This window comes from Macaca nemestrina, chromosome 13 (genome assembly GCF_043159975.1).
Source record: "Macaca nemestrina isolate mMacNem1 chromosome 13, mMacNem.hap1, whole genome shotgun sequence".
NCBI lineage: Eukaryota > Metazoa > Chordata > Mammalia > Primates > Cercopithecidae > Macaca > Macaca nemestrina.
The window spans coordinates 69,964,565-69,980,769 of NC_092137.1; the positions used below are offsets into that span (position 1 = coordinate 69,964,565).

At 41.3% G+C, this 16,205-nt stretch overlaps 1 long non-coding RNA gene across 1 annotated transcript; it reads right to left on the reverse strand.

Moving 5' to 3' along the window:
- Positions 1 to 3,389: 3,389 nt before the first annotated feature.
- On the reverse strand, positions 3,390 to 15,254 carry LOC139357710 (uncharacterized). The gene is made up of 3 exons (XR_011611314.1): positions 15,180 to 15,254; positions 6,864 to 6,988; positions 3,390 to 3,478 (listed from the first exon to the last, which is right to left on the reverse strand). It is a non-coding gene; the product is annotated as an uncharacterized lncRNA (long non-coding RNA).
- Positions 15,255 to 16,205: the final 951 nt, after the last annotated feature.

Sequence of the window (16,205 nt, forward strand, 5' to 3'; positions counted from 1 at the left end):
ATCTTCTGGATAACTTGCTGCAGCTTCTCCATCAGCACTTGCTGCTTCACCTTGCACTTTTATGTTATAGAGATGGCTTCTTGCCTTAAATCTCATGCAGCAACCTCTGCTAGCCTCAGACTTTTGTTCTACAGCTTCCTCACCTCTCCCAGCCTTCACAGAATTGAAAAGAGTTAGTGCTTTACTCTAGGCTAGGCTTTGGATGAAGGGAATGTTGTTGCTGGTTTGATCTTCTATCCAGCCCACTGAAACTTTCTCCATACCGAGGCTGTTTCGCTTTCTTATCATACTTGCATTCAACGGAGTAGCACTTTTAATTTCCTTCAAGAATTTTTCCTTTGCATTCACAACTTGGCTCTCTGTTTGGCACAAGAAGCCTAGCTTTTGGCCTGTCTTGGCTTTTGACACACCTTCCTTACTAAGCTTAATCATTTCTAGCTTCGGATTCAAAAATGAGAGATGCGCATGACTCTTCCTTTCACTTGAACACTGAGAGGCCATTGTAGGGTTATTAATTGGCCTAATGTCAATATTGTTGAGTCTGAGCAGTGGAGCAGTCAGTATATAATATTTATTAATTAAGCTTGCTATTCTATATGGGCACAGTTTATGGTGCCCTAAACATTAATAATGGTAACATCAAAGATGCCTGGGGCCAGGTGTGGTGGCTCAGGGGCCGGGCAAGGTGGTTCATTCCTATAACCTGAGCATTTTGAAAGGCTGAGATGGGAGGATCCCTTAAGCCCAGGAGTTTGAGGCTGGCCTGGGCAACACAGTGAGACCCCATTTCAAAAAAAAAAAGAAAACAAGAATACTATAGATTGGGTGGTTTAAAAACAACAGAAATTTATTTCTCACAGATCTGGAGGCTGAGAAGTCCAGGATCAAGGCACTGGCAGATTCAGAGTCTGATGTGGCCTGCTTTCTGGTTCATAGATGTCATCACCTTGCTCTGTCCTCACATGACTGAAGGGGCAAGGAAGCTCTTCTGAGTCTCTCAAAGATGAGCACTAATCTCATTCACGAGGGCTCTGCTCATTCAGGAATTCCCTCCCAAAGGCTCCGCCTCCTAATACCATCACCTTGAGGATTGGGATTTTAACCTACGGAATTTTGCGGGGCACAAACATTCAGTCTATAGCAGATGGAAGATGAAGACCAGCTTTCTAGGAAGTCCCCACACGCAGAAATTTATGGAGCTAAAAAACTGCCCTTCGACTCACGCCATTTCCTTGGCTGGCCTCTTCCCCCTGTGTTTCTCCGCAGGGAGCTTTGATTCATTGAGAAGGCTGGAACAGAGTGGGGAGAGCCATGAGGTGCAGAGAGTGGGAGCCTAGGGCAGCAGAGAGGGATGACCAGAGGGCCTGGGGGCAGGAGTGTCACCTATGGAGCGAATGGATCCTGGTGACAAGCTGCGTTGTTGGCTCTGACTAGGTGGGGCACGGCGGGACTGTGCGATGGAGAAGTGTAAACTGTTATTGTCTCCATTATACAGATGAAGGAACTGAGACTCGATCATGAGGGGGACTGCTAGGATTCAATTCTGGCCCTTGTCACTCTGAGGCTTGTGTCCTTCCTGCGCTACCAAGCTTTGTCTCTGCTTCTCAAGATGGTGATACAACTACTCATTCATAAAGCTCTGTGAGAGAGTGGTGGTTTTGAGTTGTAATTTCAATGAAAAGGGGGAAGAAGAAGTAGAAAGAAACAAGGTTTATTTTTATTTTTATTTTTTGAGACGGAGTCTCGCTCTGTCGCCCAGGCTGGAGTGCAGTGGCGCCATCTCGGCTCAGCGCAAGCTCCGCCTCCCGGGTTCACGCCATTCTCCTGCCTCAGCCTTCCCGAGTAGCTCCCGAGTAACCTCCCGCCACCTCGCCCGGCTAATTTTTTGTGTATTTAGTGGAGATGAGGTTTCACCGTGTTAGCCAGGATGGCCTCGATCTCCTGACCTCGTGATCCGCCCGCCTCAGCCTCCCGAAGTGCTGCGATTACAGGCGTGAGCCACCGCGCCCGGCCTACAAGGTTTATTTTTATGTTTTGGAATACTGTTTGAAAGAATCAAAAGGAAATAAGAGAATGAGGCAGGAAAGGTGGAACAAGAGCTAAACAACAAAGCCTGGAAAATAGACTATATTAATATCTTAAAAGGCTGATGGATTGAAGGAAAGATTCGGGTGAGGGGGACAACTGAAGCTATAATCATAGGTAAAGAGGAGGGTGTAATGGTCTTTGCCAAGCGCCAGCACTGGCAGTGGGAGTGTGTGGGGCAGGGTCTAGCACTTGTGTTCACGACATAGAGGAGGACCTGGGCCTAGAGCCACTCAGTAAACTGGTGGCAGAGCCGGGTTAAACTTTGGTCTCCTTGCCCCACCTTCCAGGGCTGTTTTCTCTATTTTGTGCACTCGGAGAAGGGAGTTAAAAGATCAAAGATGTGGAAAGCACATGTGAAAAGTTAGAGGCCACCCACATAGTAAGAAACTTAGGGCCAGGTGCAGTGGCTCACACCTGTAATCCCAGCACTTTGGAGACCCAGGTGGGAGGATCACTTGAGCCCAGGAGTTCAAGACCAGCCCTGGCAACACAGTGAGACCTCATTCTACAAAAAATGAGAAATAAACAAGCCAGGCGTGGTGGTGTGAACCTGTAGTCTCAGCTACTCAGGAGATTGAGGAGGGAGGATTGCTTGAACCCAGGCTGCAGTGAGCTATGATCATGCCACTGTATTCCAGCCTAGATGACAGTGAGACCCTGTCTCAAAACACAAACAAACAAACAACAACAACAAAAAAACAAATTTAGGCTTACCACTTGAGGTGGACTTGATACTCCTAAAAACTGAGGGTTAAAAAAGAGGTGCAGGTTGAGGTGCCAGGAACAAAGAATCCAAGACTGCAGCTTTGAGGCTTTCAAAGGAAGAGGGTCCATCATGACCAAGAAAAAATTTTCAGCACATGCTGTGCAGGTACCAGAACAAGGAGTGCTATAAAAAGCCTGAAGATGGTGACCTCCAGGGAATTTAGTCACCCCAGCAGGAAGGCAGCCATTCCAAAGATGTCCCAATGCAGTATATAACAGCCACAGGCAGTTAGTTCAATTAGCAAAGTGAGCACCCAGAGAGAATGGAAGGAGAGAGGGAAAACTGAAGAAATGTATAGAAAGACAAAAAGAAGATTTAACATTATGATTGTAGACAAGGTAGCAGAAGGAAATGTAATTTTTTTTAAAAGAAAGTGGTTAGATAAAACATCCAAATGGAAACACATCTTGTAAACCATGACAAAGCTCACAGCCTTTGAATACAAAATGTCACATTTTTATTTTAAACTTAAAAAATTAAAAATGCCGGATGTGGTGAAGCATGCTTATAGTCCCAGCTGCCCAGGAGGCTGAGATGGGAGGATCTCTTGAGCCCAGGAGTTGGAGGCTACAGTGAGCTATGGCACCACTGCACTCTAGCTTGGATGACAGAGCAAGGCTGTCTCTAAATAAATAAATAAAAATAATTACATTCAAATAAAGTAAAAAGTCCAAGCACTACAAAAAGTTTTAAAAAGTCTTACTATCACTGCCACCATCCATACTCTTCCCACTATTAACACTTTATTTGTGACTGCAGAAAAATATGTTACGATTATATAGAAATTACTCATAATTTATCACATACATACACAACACACACACACTTTTAGAAATGCATACACATGGGTCGTACAGTACACATTCTGTGGCATGCTATGGCCTTGATTACATAGTCATATATCTCAGAGCTCAAACCACCTTTTCAAAATCTCTACAGAGTAGTGTGCTATATATATGGTATTACATAATTATTTTGTGAATTCACCATTGTTGGGCATTTAAGTTGTTTGAAGATTTTGTTGTTACAGCGATAGAAATGAACATACTTGGCATGTTTTTTTCTTCGGTAACCTAAGGTAAATGTTTGGCAGTGGAATCACTTGGTCAAGGGGTCTTCCTTCCTTCCTTCCTTCCTTCCTTCCTTCCTTCCTTCCTTCCTTCCTTCCTTCCTCCCTCCCTCCCTCCCTCGCTCCCTCCCTCCTTCCCTCCCTCCCTTTCTTCTTTCTTTCCCTTTCTTTCTTTCTCTCTCTTTCTTTCTCTCTCTTTCTTTCTTTCTTTCTTTTTTCTTTCTTTCTTTCTTTCTTTCTTTCTTTCTCTTTCTTTCTTTTTTCTTTCTTTCTTTCTTTTTTCTTTCTTTCTTTCTCTTTCTTTCTTTCTTTCTTTCTTTCTTTCTTTCTTTCTTTCTTTCTCTCTCTCTCTCTCTCTCTCTCTCTGTCTCTCTTTCTTTCTTTTCTTTTTTTGAGACAGAGTCCCACTCTGTCACCCAGGCTAGAATGCAGTGGTATGATCTCAGCTCACTGCAACCTCTGCCTCCCAGGTTCAAGTGATTCTCCTGCCTCAGCCTCCAGAGTAGCTGGGATTACAGGTGCCTGCCACCACATCCGGCTAATTTTTTTGTATTTTTAGTAGAGATAGGTTTCACCATGTTGGCCAGGTTGGTCTCGAACTCCTGACCTCAAGTGATCCACCTGCCTCAGCCTCCCAAAGTGCTGGGATTACAGGAGTGAGCCACTGTGCCTGGCCTAATTTTTTTTTTAATTGTGGCAAAACATACCTAAAAATTACTGTCTTAATCATTTTTTCAGTGTACAGGTGAGTGGTTTTAAGTACATTCATATTGTTGTGCAACCCTCACCACCAGCCATCTCCAGAACTCTTTTCCTCATCTTGAACTGAAACTGTATACCCAGTCAACATGAACTCCCCATTTTCCCCACTGCCCTCCCTGTCCCTCCTGCTAGCAAACACCATTCTATTTTCTATCTGTATGATTTTGACTACTCTGGATACCTTGTAAAAGTGGAATAATTTGTCTTTTTGTGACTGGCTTATTTCACTTAGCATAATGTTGTCAAGTTTCATTCATGTTACAGCATGTATCAGAAATTCCTTCCTTTTAAGGCTGAATAATATTATATTCACTGTATGGAGGTATGTATTTTAAATTTGCAGACAGATATTCTGAAATCGTCCTTCTAAAAGGTGATACCTTCACTCCCACCACAGCAAGTAGGTCCGGCCACACTTCCCCCAGCCTCACCAATCCTGCTTACTATCCAGCCTCTTCATGTTGCCAGTTTACTCCACGGAAGAGGAGTCTGGTTATTGTTTTCCTTTGCATGTATGAGTAAGGCTGGTCACCGTTTCACAGATTTATTGGCGACTTTTTCTTTTTTATTGTTCCACCTGTTGATATCTTTACCCACTGTTTTCTCTTAGCACTTTGTATGCATTCTTTTTTTTTTTTTTTTTTTTTTTTTTTTTTTTTTTTTTTTTTTTTTGAGACGGAGTCTCGCTCTGTCGCCCAGGCTGGAGTGCAGTGGCGCGATCTCGGCTCACTGCAAGCTCCGCCTCCCGGGTTCACGCCATTCTCCTGCCTCAGCCTCCCGAGTAGCTGGGACTACAGGCGCCCACAACCGCGCCCGGCTAATTTTTTGTATTTTTAGTAGAGACGGGGTTTCACTGTCTCTACTAAACCTTGTGATCTCCTGACCTTGTGATCCGCCCGCCTCGGCCTCCCAAAGTGCTGGGATTACAGGCGTGAGCCACCGCGCCCGGCTGTATGCATTCTTAATAAATTAAGAAATTAGATCTTTTATATCTTATGTTGCAAATATCTGTTCCCAGTGTATTTATCTTTTTACTTTGTACATAGATCTTTCTTCTTGCTGTTTACTTTTTATTTTATTTATGCATTTTTTTGAGATAAGGTCTCACTCTGTCACCCAGGCTGGAGTGCAGTGGCACGATCTCAGCTCACTACAGCCTCCACCTCCTGGGTTCAAGCAATTCTCTGCCTCAGCCTCCTGAGTAGCTGGGATTACAGGTGTGCGCCACCACCCACGGGTCATTTTTTTGTGTTTTTAGTAGAGACAGGGTTTTGCCATGTTGGCCAGGCTGGTATTGAACTCCTGACCTCAAATGATCTGCCTGCCTCAGCTTCCCAAACTGCTGGGATTACAGGTGTGAGCCACCGCGCCTGGCCTATTTTTTACTTTTTGTTATGGAAAAAATCTAAAATATAAAAATACATAAATCAAATATATTTAAAAAGTGGAGAAAAGAGTACTCTGCGTACCCATTACCAAGTTTAATCTCCACCACACCTCAAATTATTTTGAGGGCTAGGCATGGTGGCTCACACTTGTAATCCCAGCACTTGGGAGGCAGAGGTGGGTGGGTCACTTAAAGCCAGGAGTTGGAGACCAGCCTGGGCAATATAGTGAGACTCCATCTCTAAAAAATTAGCCAAGTGTGGTGGTGTGCACCTGTAGTCTCAGCTACTCGGGAGGCTGAAGAGGGAGGATCACTTGAGCCCAAGAGTTGGAGGTTAAGTGAGCTGTGATTGTACCACTGTACTCCAGCATGGGTGACAGAGTGAGACCCTGTCTCTTAATAAAAAATTATTTTGAAGCAGAGCCTAGACATCATCATTTCATCCATAAGTATTTTCAGTGTGTATCTCTAAAGACAAAATTCTTTTAAAACATAGCTATAAAACTATAATCATATGTATATTGTTTTTAAATATAAAACTTCATTTCTAAGCAAACTTACCAATCATTTTCTATATAGTTTCTGGGTTTTGTGCCGTGTTTACAAAGTCTTCATAACAATATTATAAATAAACTCACCCATGTTTTCTTCTAGCATTTATTTTACTCAAAAACCTTTCATTAAATTCAAAATTATTGTCCAGTGCATGCAAAGTTCTTAAGCCCTGGAGAGAGACAGAGACACGGGGTAATCAGAGCCAAGAGAGTTAATTTCCCTGCCCCTTTTCTCACCTGTAAGACATCTACTGCCATGAAACACCTTTTCAGGCCCTGTCCTCCTGTTCCCTCTGTAGACAACCTTCCCGACCTCGCTATGTGGGTCAGAGCCTCCTATGGACTCTTTCGCCTCTGGCTTCCTTTTTTTAAAAAAAAAAAAAAAAGAGTGTTATTAAAATACAATTCACATATAAAATGTACCCTTTTAAAGTATGCAATTCAGTGATTTCAGTATATTCACAGTTGTGCAATCTTTACCATTATCTAATTTTACATTTTTTTCATCACCCACAAAAGAAATCTTCTACCCATTAAGTGATCACTCCCCATTTTCATGTCCCCCCAGTCCCTGGCAACACTAATCTACTTTGTCTCTATGGATTCCCAAGACATTCATAGAAATAGAATCAAATCTGTGGCCTTTTGTGTCTGACTTTTTTATTGCTAGTACTTTTAGAGTTTCATTTTAACATTTTACATCATACCCTTGCTGGAATTTACTTTAATGAAGGAAGAGGAGTTATACAGCTTGACTCTTTTTTCTCCCACATAGTCCTGTCATAGTCTCAACACTGGTTTCTGAATAATTCATCTTTCCTCTCATGGATTAGAAATGTCACCATTACCATCTACTAAATTCTCATTTTAGTTTATTTCTGGATTTCCTATTTTATTCTGTTATCTATCTAAATCTTTGCTAGAATCAAACTAGGTTTTTTTTTTTTTAACTTATTTACTTATTTTAGTGATGGAGTCTTACTATATTGCTCAGGCTGGATTTAAGCCATCCTCCTGCCTCAGCCTCCCAAGTAGCTGGGACTACAGGTGTGTGCCACCCCACCCAGCTTAAATGTTTTAATTCTTGTAACTTCAAAATGCATTTAAATATTTAATCTAACTGCCTCCCCTCCCCTAATATCTTTCTGTTGAGATTTTCTTCCTGGCTACTCTTTCTTGTTTATTTCTACAGATGAACCCAATATTTTCTTGTAAAATGTTGAAAATACATTTTTAAAAATTTTTATTGGGACCACATTGAGTTGACAGATTAAATTCAGCCAGAATTAATACCCCTTAATAGAGATTTTATATTTTCTTTACATGGTCCTGCCTATTTCCTGTTAAGTTTATTTTCAGACAAATTGATGATAGTGTTGCTATTTAAATGAGATCTTTTCTTTCATTGTATTTTCTAACTAGCCATTTTGTACAGTAATTATGCAAAAAGTAACTAACTACTTAACTACAATTCTCTTATAATTTCTGTTAGCTTTTCTGGCAAAATAAACCACCCAATACTTAGTGTCTTAAAATAAGAAACGTTATTTCTCAACTCTGTGGGTCAACTGGCAGTTCTTCTGGTCTGGGCCTACTCGGTTTATTTCTGCAGAAAACTGGCACTTTCATTGGCCTTGATAGATGGGAGTGGCTTCACTCAGATGTCTGGTAGTTGGTTCTGTGTCAGGAGCAACAGGGATGAAGAGGCTACGTGCTTCTCATCATGCCATGGGCTTACCTAGGCTTATTCACAGAGCAGTGGTCACAGTCTCTTAAAATGGTAAAAGAGGGCAAGTTCCAACACACGAATATTTTTCAAGCTTCTGCTTGCATCATGTTTGCTAATGTCCCATTGTTCTAAAGAAAGTCACATGGTTGAGCTCATAGTGTGAAGAAATATACTTCATTTCTGAGAAGAGCTGCAAAAGATTGTAGCTGTTTTTGCAATCTCCCCCAGATTCCTAACATTTCTTTTTGGCCTATTTTCGTCAGATTTCTAGTAATTATTTGATACCATTTAAATAATAAATCCTCCTTACCTTAAGAGGTAATTTTAACTCTTAAATTATTTTCTTACTTAATCATACTGGTTAGGATTTCCAAAACATTATGAAAGTATAATATCTTACTTTAAAAGGTTACTGATGGCCGGGCGCGGTGGCTCAAGCCTGTAATCCCAGCACTTTGGGAGGCCGAGACAGGCGGATCACGAGGTCAGGAGATCGAGACCATCCTGGCTAACACGGTGAAACCCCATCTCTACTAAAAAATACAAAAAACTAGCCGGGCGAGGTGGCGGGTGTCTGTGGTCCCAGCTACTCGGGAGGCTGAGGCAGGAGAACAGCATAAACCCGGGAGGCAGAGCTTGCAGTGAGCTGAGATCTGGCCACTGCACTCCAGCCTGGGCGACAGAGCGAGACTCCGTCTCAAAAAAAAAAAAAAGGTTACTGATGGGCCTGTAATTCCAGGACTTTTGGAGGCTGAGGGAGGAGGATCACTGGAGGCCAGGAATTTGAGACCAGCCTGGGCGACATAGAGAGACTACCCACTATTTCTACAAAAAAATTAAAAAATTAGCTGAGCGTGGTGGTGTGCGACTGTGGTCGCAGCAACTTGAGAGGCTGAGGTGGGAGGATCACTCAAGCCCAATAGGTCGGGGCTGCAGTGAGCCAAGATCATGCCTCTGCACTCCAGATTGGGTGACAGAGCGAGACGCTGTCTCAAAAAAAGAAAGGAAGAAAAAGTGACTGATGGTTACCTAATAGGTCGTGGGATTATAGGGCTTCCTTTTTATTGTTTCGCTTCTTGCTAGTCTCTACTTTTTCTACAATGAATATGTGTTGCTTATATAATAAAATCGTTCGTTTGTTGGCACACCATCACTTTGGGATGGCTCAGAGAGTCCCAGTTCACCCCAAAGTGTAAGCCACAGTAATCATCCTGCTTGTAGCCAGAATCTCTGTTCTACAATTTGGAATTGGAGTGTCCTTATAATCTAAAAATTTTGTAGTTGTTAACATATTAGCACTTTTGATTTTATGATATATTCTTACATGTCTTTTAAGCACACACTTCTGGCCAGGAGTGGTGGCTCATGCCTGTAATCCTAGCACTTTGGGAGGCCAAAGCAAGTGGATCAGTTGAGGTCAGGAGTTCGAGACCAGCCTGGCCAACAGGGTGAGACCCTGTCTCTATTAAAAATACAAATATTAGCCAGGCATGGTGCCGGGCACCTGTAGTCCCAGCTACTTGGGAGGCTGAGACGGGCCAATTGCTTGAACCCAGGAGGTGTAGGTTGCAGTGAGCCGAGATCATGCCATTGGACTCCAGCCCAGGTAACAGAGCAAGACTTTGTCTCAAAAAACAAAACAAAACAAAATAAAACACATACTTCCTCAAAGTGCTATATGGTACATGTTAATTTTTTTAATTAAAATTTTTTATTAAAAAATATATACATTTGTGTAGCGTGAGAACAAAAAAAGAAAAAGCATAATATGTTCTTTCTTACTTTAATGGAGATTAAAGTATGATGCTGAATTTTTATAATGCAAAAATAATCTAGCTTTTTCTAAGATAATAAGACTCTGGTTTTTGTTTTGATTTTGGTTTGTTTGTTAAATCAGGAATGAATGTTCAATTTTGCTAAATGGCATTTCAGTATCTAGTGTGATTATTATACTTTTTCCTTTGATCTGTTAATATAGTAGTACATTGGTACAATTCCTTTTTTTTCTTGGTGGGGGAGTCTCACTCCGTCACCCAGGTTGGGGTGCAGTGGTTTGATCTCGGCTCACTACAACCTCTGCCTCCCAGGTTCAAGCAATTCTCCTGCCTCAGCCTCCCAAGTAGCTGGGATCACAGGTGCCTGCCACCATGCCTGGCTAATTTTTGTATTTTTAGTAGTGATGGGGTTTTACCAGATTGGCCAGGCTGGTCTCAAACTCCTGACCTCAGGTGATCCACCCGCCATGGCCTCCCAAAGTGCTGGGATTACAGGCATGAGCCATCATACCCAGCTGGTACAATTCCTAATATTGGACCATGCCTGCATTTCTGGAACCTCACTTCATATAAATGAAGTTACACAATATTTATTCTTATGGACTCACAACATGGTTTTCTCGCCCCCATGTTCTGTTTTCAGTATTTTGCAGCAGAGTGCCCAACATAGAACATAATTGCAAATAGTCCACTGTGCAAAAGAGGTGCTAGCACCTAGGCACAAATGGGAGACACGATTCTTTTGCTTTAAATAAATACTTAAACACAACTCAGGACCTACAAGCATCAGGACTCCAGGTCTGAGTAGTGGAGCTGACTCCTGCTTGGGCCCACAATGATGTCATGATTCCCCCCTTCTTCTCAGTGATCAATACGTGGCATCAAGTGCCAATGGTGAAACGTGATCACAATGGGCTCCTTTTCTAGAGCCTTCCACAACCCTCTACAGAACGAACTGGCCAGGATAAAGACGATTAGAATTTTTCGGGCAGTAGTCTGTAACAGTTAAGTATTTTAAGCCTGTCCATGGCGAAAACCTGTCTCTACAAAAAACACAAAAATTAGCCAGGCTGGTGGCACCTGCCTATAATCCTGGCTACTCGGGAGGCTGAGGTGGGAGGATCATTTGAGCCTGGGAGAAGAAAGAAAGAGAGAAAGAAAGAGAGAGAAAGTATTCTTCATGAGTCTCTCGGTTCTTTTACTGGGGAGACAGATGCATTTAGGTGATTTTCTTCAGCTCATCCTGCAGGACCAGCAGGTCCCTGTTTCTGAGGACCACATGCCCTTGAAGAAAGCTTTGCCCCTTTCCTCTCTGAAGACGGTCCTCCAACAATTGAGGGTGCCTGTGTACTGGAAGTCAGCTTCTTTGTGCCCGGACTGCATCTGCATCCCATCCACCTAGGCAGGCAGATCATTTGAGGCCAGGAGTTCGAAACCAGCCTGGTCAACATGGTGAAACCCTGTCTCTACTAAAAATACAAAAATCAGCCGGGAATGGTCACATGTGCCTATAATCCCAGCTACTCAGGAGGTTGAGGCAGGAGAATCGCCTGCACCCCAGATGGAGGTTGCAGTGAGTCGAGATAGCACACTGCATTCCAGCCTGGGTGATAAAGCAAGACTCCATCTCAAAAAAAAAAATAGAGTGTTATGTGTCGCTGTTGTTACTCTTTGCTCAACATACTTTTTTATTTTTGGAGCATACCACTCTTTGTTTATTCATTCTTTTTTTTTTTTTTTTTTTTTTTTTTTTTTTTTTTTTTTTTGAGACGGAGTCTGGCTCTGTCACCCAGGCTGGAGTGCAGTGGCGCGATCTCGGCTCACTGCAAGCTCCGCCTCCCGGGTTCACGCCATTCTCCTGCCTCAGCCTCCTGAGTAGCTGGGACTACAGGCGCCCGCCACCTCGCCCGGCTAGTTTTTTTGTATTTTTTAGTAGAGACGGGGTTTCACCGTGTTAGCCAGGATGGTCTCGATCTCCTGACCTCGTGATCCGCCCGTCTCGGCCTCCCAAAGTGCTGGGATTACAGGCTTGAGCCACCGCGCCCGGCCTGTTTATTCATTCTTAAGTTGACAGACTTTAAGCCAGTTTCTAGTTTGAGATAATTAAAAAAAGAGCTGCTCTGAACATTCATGTATATGTCTCTTAGAGAACATGTGTACCTATTTCTGTTGGGTATATTCCTATGAATGGGGTTGTTGAATTGTAAGTTATATGTAACTTCAACTTTGATAAATATGATAAAAATTTTTTCCAAAGTGTTGTACCACTGGTATAAAAATAGGTAGATAGACCAGTGGAACAGAATAAATAGCCCAGAAATAAAGCCAAATACTACAGCCAATGTATCATCTACAAAGCAAACAAAAACTTAAAGTGGGGAAAGGACACCCTATTCAACAAATGGTGCTGGGATAATTGGCAAGCCACATGCAGAAGAATGAAACTGGATCCTCATCTCTCACCTCATACAAAAATCAACTCAAGATGGATCAGAGACTTAAATCTAAGACCTGAAAGCATAAACATTCTAGAAGATAACATCGGAGAAACCCTTCTAGACATTGGCTTAGGAAAAGACTTCATGACCAAGAACCCAAAAGCAAATGCAATAAAAACAAAGATAAATAGATGGGACTTAATTAAACTAAAAAGCTTCTGCACAGCAAAAGAAATAATCAGCAGACTAAACAGACAACTCACAGAGTGGGAGAAAATCTTCACAATCTATACATCCAACAAAGGACTAATATCCAGAATCTACAATGAACTCAAACAAATTAGCAAGAACAAAATAAGCAATTCTATCAAAAAATGGGTTAAGGACATGAATAGACAATTCTGAAAAGAAGATACACACACGGCCAACACGCATATGGAAAAATGCTCAACATCACTAACGATCAGGGCAACGCAAATCCAAACCACAATGCGATACCACCTTACTCCTGCAAGAATGGCCGTAATCAGAAATTAAAAAATAATAGATGTTGGTGTGGATGTGGTGAAAAGGGAACACTTTCACACTGTTGGTGGGAATGTAAACTAGCACAACCACTGTGGAAAACGGTGTGTAGATTCCTTAAAGAACTAAAAATAGATCTACCATTTGATCCAGCAACCCCACTACTAGGTATCTACCCAGAGGAAAAGAAGTCATTATACAAAAAAGATACTTGCACATGCATGTTTATAGCAGCACAATGTGCAATTGCAAAAAATTGGAACCAGCCCAAATGCCCATCAATCAACAAGTGTAGGATATATACATATATCCCATGGAATACTACTCAGCCATAAAAAGGAACAAAATAATAGCATTTGCAGTAACCTGGATGGAATTGGAAACTGTTACTCTAAGTAACTCAGGAATGGAAAACCAAACATCACATGTTCTCACTCATAAGTGGGAGCTAAGCTATGAGGATGCAAAGACATAAGAATGATACAATGGACTTTGGGGATTTGGGGGAAAGGTTGGGAGGAGAGTGAGGGATAAAAGGCTACACATCGGGTACAGTGCACAGTGTACACTGCTCAGGCAATGGGTGCACCAAAATCTTAGAAATCACCACTAAAGAACTTATGTATGTAACCAAACACCACTTGTTCCCTAAAAACCTATTGAAATAAAACAATAAATTTTTAAAAATTGTAAAACAAAAAGTGTTGTACCAATCCACACTCCTCTAGCAGCACGCAAGAGTATCTGTTGTGCATTTCCTCACCAGCATGTGGTAGTATTGGTCTTTTTAATTTTACTCACTATGTTGGGCATGTAATTCTGTCCGGGGTTTTGGTTTTATTTTCAATTTCTTATTATTAGTATCCTAATATTAAGAATTTTTTCATATGTCTATGGTCTATTATATATCCTTTTTCCCCCATTTTTCCTTTGGTTGATTGTCTTTTCTTACTGGTTTGTAGAATTTCTTTATGTATTTCATATGTGGACTCTTTGTAGGCTACAGATAGTGCAAATATCTTTTCCATTTTCTGTATCTTTTAATGAATAGAAGTTCTTAATATTAGTGTTAAATTTAAATGTCAAATTAATTTCAGACTTATCAATCTTTTTATGATTAGCTCTTTTTGTACCCTATTTAAGAAGTCTCTCCTTACCTTTAATGACATTTTAATTTTAATATACTTAAACATACTGATCTTTTATGATTAGTGTTTATTAATTAGTCTTTCCTCCCTTAAAGTCCTGAAGCTCTTCTCCTATATTGTCTTCTAGAAGCTTTATTGTGTTGCCTTTCACATTTAAGTCTATGATACATCTATAGTGAATATTCATGCATGGCATGAGGTAGGGGTCAGGTTTTCTCTTCCTCATAATTATCCAGTTGTTCCAGAACCATCTATTGAAAAGACTCTCTTTAGCACTTCACAGTGCCTCCTTTGTCATAAACAAAATATCCTTATAAGCATGAATCTCTTTCTGATATTTCTGTTCTATTTCATTGGTCAATTTGTCTATCCTCATGTCAAAATTATTTACAATACATCCAAATATATAGTAAAGAAACCTCCTATCTTGTTCTTCAAGGTTGTATTGATTATTCTTGGCCCTTTGCACTTCCATCTCATCAGGTTTCAAAGAAAAAATTTGGTTAGATTTTAATTGGTTACCAAACTTAAAAAAAAAAAAAAACCTCTACTATATCTTCTGAATAATAACTTGAATATTATTTCTTTGTCTCTTAGGTCACTCGTCAGCAAAAATACATAGTGTGTCTGCTTTAGGTAAAGTAACTGACCAGGTTCAAAGATGCTTTGATATGAACCAAATCACTGACCCTCGCAAAACATGTTGCTTTAAGAAATTGCCTTCGTATGAGAGAAATCCCTATAGAAGCATCTTAAGTTCCTTAAATTTTTTCCTCTCAATAATCCCAATAGTAATTGTATCCTCCTGACAGTCTTCAGAGAGCAACAGAAATGACTTTAGAGTTAGAAATTAAAATGAGGAAAGGATACAAATTATTTACAGGATAAGACTTTATGTGCAAAATGCATCTATAAAGTTTACTTCCTGGAAGTCTGACCTGTTTGCTTAGCCTCTCTATTCTTCCTCCATTTCCTCTTTCCATTCCCAGCTTTCTTCTTAGTGCCAATATTTTCCTCAAACAAAGGCTTTTCTCATTAACTGCCGGCATTGCTTTGCCTCCAGCCCTCTGCGTCTGTGTTCTCTTTGGTCATTGTTTTCTATCAGCAAAAGCACAGAGACTCTGTCTTCTAAGTATTCAAGGCATTCCTGACTTCTCAAGATGATCTTCACAAGTCACTGAACGTAACATCAAGAACTTTTGCACATTTCAGAGTACATACACGGGAAGCCGCGTCCCAGGAATGCACATGGCAACCTCGCTAGGTAACTCATAACTCTGAAACCCATTTCAGAAAAACTGCCTGGAGTTCAAGGGAAGAGCTGGAATTATAGTTCAAAGCTTTGGGGTGGTCTGTTATGCAATTAACCAATTCACTTTGTTATTAATAGTATCACGAATCATGCTGCAAGCCAGGTGTGCTTGTAAGGGAAGCGCCAAGCACTGCTTCAACCATTTAATTATTTATGACATTTTCCCCCTTTTTAACTAAAGCATGCCTGCTGTATAAATTTCGACAAACAATAGATAATTTAAACACCAGCCATAATCTTACCACATAGATGGTATCAGTTATTATGGTGACATTCACTTCCAGGCTTTTTTTTTCTTTTTTTGAGACAGAATTTTGCTCTTGTTGCCCAGGCTAGAGTACAATGGCGTGAACTTGGCTCACCGCAACCTCCGCCTCCCAGGTTCAAGCAATTCTCCTGCCTCGGCCTCCTGAGTAGCTGAGATTACAGGCATGTGCTACCACGCCTGGCTAATTTTGTATTTTTAGTAGAGATGGGGTTTCACCATATTGGCCAGGCTGGTCTCGAACTCCTGACCTCATGATCTGCCCACCTCGGCTTCCCAAAGTGCTGGGATTACAGGCATGAGCCCCCATGCCCGGCCCACTTCCAGGCTTTTTAAATGCATTGCTGATATTATATGTAATTTTACTTTCTGCTTAAATTTATATTA